Below are 3,452 nucleotides of genomic sequence, written 5' to 3' on the forward strand. Positions count from 1 at the left end.
TCACATTCGTAATGGGGTACACTCATTAAATTTATAGTGAAATGACTGTGAGGAAAAGGAACATCATTTCACTATTCTACTTCGGGAGTAGCTAAGTATTTTTCAAATCACACACATTTTAATAACTTCAAGCTCAACCTACCATCTTTAACTACAAACAAAATCATAGCCCCCAACAAAATAACATTTAAAATAAGCAAAGAGAGAAATTTAAATTGAGAAAAAGAATTTTAAAAGCAAAAGCTTTTAAGTACTCTGAGTCACGATTGAATTTCTTTTGAAACTTCTTAAATCAATGATCCAAAGTGTCCATAGGTATAACCAACTTGCTCACATCCACGTTACACGCCCGGCCATCCTTTTACTAAATCGTGAGATCTACCGAAGCCCCAAATGCACCTTGATTTAGGGTTGAACGACCAAATCTCAAAGCCTTGACCACCTATTGACCCAATTGAGCTCCATGAGGAAAATTGTTGAATCCTCATGCACACAACTGTTGTCATTGGCCAATTACACTAAAGCTTGTCTACACACCCTAAAAAAATTAATTTTATATACTCCCTCTGTCCCACTTTTTTATATATATACGGCGTAAATGCACTTTTAGTCCTTATATTTTGGTTTTTTACCATTTTAGTCATTACATTTTCATTTTACCACTTTTAGTCCCTAAACCAATTAACATGTATTATTTTCGTTTTTTTCGTCAATCAACAGATGGAAACATCTGAGGTGACTAATGGAGGAATTAAAATATTATTAAAAAAGCCACATCAAATAAAATAATAATAAAATTTCTAACCTTCTTATTTTTTTTAAAAAGAAAAGAAAAGAATTAAATTAATTTTGTTTCTTCTCTTCCTTTTTTTTTTTTTTTGGAAGAACATGAAGAACCCAAAAACTTCTAAGTTCTAACCCGTTAGTCCCTCCTACCTTCAAAGATTCAAAACACCTTCAACAAACCCAAAATCCTTACACACCTTGATCCAAATTTACAGACGCAATTAGAATCTCTCATTCTCATTACAAACCTAAATTTACAGTCCTTTCACATTCACATTCTCATTACAAACCTAAATTTACCCAAAATAACAATTGGAATCTCTCAAGCTCTCTCTCTACGAGCTGATTGAAGGTGGGCTCTCTCTTTAAATCCATTCTTGAAACGACTAAGCCGTTGGTGGTGAGGTTTGTGAAGTCAAATGCGATGGGTTTAAGATAGAAAGAGGTTGAGATCAGCTTAATCTGGGTTAGAGAGATGCTGTGATTGGTTGTTGGCGATGGTACGACGTAGGGCCAGTGACAGCAAAGCTCGGTGGTGGAGTCAAATCTGATTGGTTTGGTCTCGATCTCGCCGAATTTGGAGAAGAACTGCCTCAATTTCTCAGAATCGGTATTGAATGATGTAGGGTTCGAGGAGTTTCATTTGAGAAGAAGAATAAGTTGTTGTACGCAGCGGTTGTTGTTGTTGTTGTACGCAACCGTTTTTCCTCATCTTCTCTAGAATCTTCTTTCTCTCTCCCTCACCATCTCTCCTCCAACCCAAGCCTCCATGGTCAACCATAGTCATCCTAGTTCTCTTTCCTTGATCTGAACATACTCAGATCTATCCCCTTTCTCTATCTTTGATCTAGACGGTTAGATTGGGTTTTTGCTATTTGGGTTTGCTTATGTCTGTAAATTTGGATTAAGGTGTGTAAGGACTTTGGGTTTGTTGAAGTTATTTTGAATAAGGTCTTTGTGTTTGTAATGGGAATGTGAAAGAATGACAGAGTAATTGTTGAATGTCTTTGTATTTTGTAAATCTGTGGGCATGTCTTTGTGTTTGTAAATCTGACTAATTTTATAGGATTCGTTGCTAAGGAAATACAAGAAAAGAGAAAAAAAAAATATTGATTTTTTAAATTTCTAGGCAAGGTTTGCTGGGAAGAAAATGAAGAACATGATTAACAGGGAAGAACACATGTTCTAGATTCTTCATGTGCTTCCCAAAAAAAGAGAAAAAAAAAATTAATTTAATTCTTTTCTTTTCTTTTTAAAAAAATAAGAAGGTTAGAAATTTTATTATTATTTTATCTAATGTGGATTTTTTAATAATATTTTAATTCTTCCGTTAGTTACCTCAGATGTTTCCATCTGTTGACTGACGGAAATGACAAAAATAACACACGTTAATTGGTTTAGGGGCTAAAAGTGGTAAAATGAAAATGTAGAGACTAAAAGTGCATTTACGCCTATATATATATATATATATAAAGACTTGGTTTTGCAAGATTTGCTTCCATCATTCAATTTTAATGATGCTAGTGAGAACTTTTTAAATTAAATATAATTTACCTCACATGAACATGCTACTTTTTTATTTTATTTTATTTTTTTTTCGCAAAAATCACATTTTCGTCCATACATTTTCAGACGATTCCCATTTTGGTCCCTAGATTTTATTTTACCGCTTTTAGTCCCTATCCTGAAAAATGTTTCCCGTTTTGGTCTCTACCGTTACATCAGAGACAAAAAATGCACACGTAGCAAACGGTAGAATTAAAAAATATTAAAAATATTTTATTTTAAAATAAAATAAATTTAATTATTTAAATAATAACTGTTCTTCATGTTCTTCCCCCAAGAACATGGTTGCCTAGAAAATAAGAAATTCAAGGTTTCTTCTCTTTTCTTGCAGTTTGTTATTATCCAAACAAGCAAAAACATATACAAAACCATGATCAAACTCAGATACTCTAACACAATCAACTAAAAAAAACCCAAAACACTTAATCAAATAAATAAATAAAACAAAGAAAACCCAAAACACGGTTAGATCAAAAACAAAATACCAAAACTCAAAGCCAATCCTCATCAATAAAATACACCAAAACACAATCATAAGCTAGTCAGATCAAACCATGGTGACCATCTAGGTTTAGAGAGAGAGAAGATTAGATCTCAGGCAAGGTGGGTTTTGGCCATGGATCTTCAACCATGGCGTTTCGACCATGGGTTTTTAGCCATGGATTTAGAGAAGATGAACATAAAATTTAAAACCCAAAAAATTTGAATTCAAACCCAGATTGGTTGAAACACAAAACCCAAACCCATATTTTCGGCCCCCAAACACAAAACTCAAAACCCAAATTTTCTTATTTTCAGAGAAACCAAACACAAACCTTAGAGCCAAAACCAAACCACTTGCAACCTCAGATTTGACACTATCAAATCCAAACGAAATCAACCTTAGACCAGCCAAAAGGGAATCAACCTCAGATTCGCTGCTTTCTTCTTTCTCATGTTTGCGTGGGGTGTGGATTTGAGAGGACAAGGGAGAGAGGAAAAGAGAGACAGAGAGGATGGGATTGTGTGGGATTTAATGAAAATGAGAGGATGAAATACTAAAAAGGAAAATGTTGTTCTTGTATTTAAATTTGGGGTTTTTTTTTTTTTTTTTTTTTTTT

This window comes from Quercus suber, unplaced genomic scaffold (assembly GCF_002906115.3).
Source record: "Quercus suber isolate HL8 unplaced genomic scaffold, Cork oak 2.0 scaffold_140, whole genome shotgun sequence".
NCBI lineage: Eukaryota > Viridiplantae > Streptophyta > Magnoliopsida > Fagales > Fagaceae > Quercus > Quercus suber.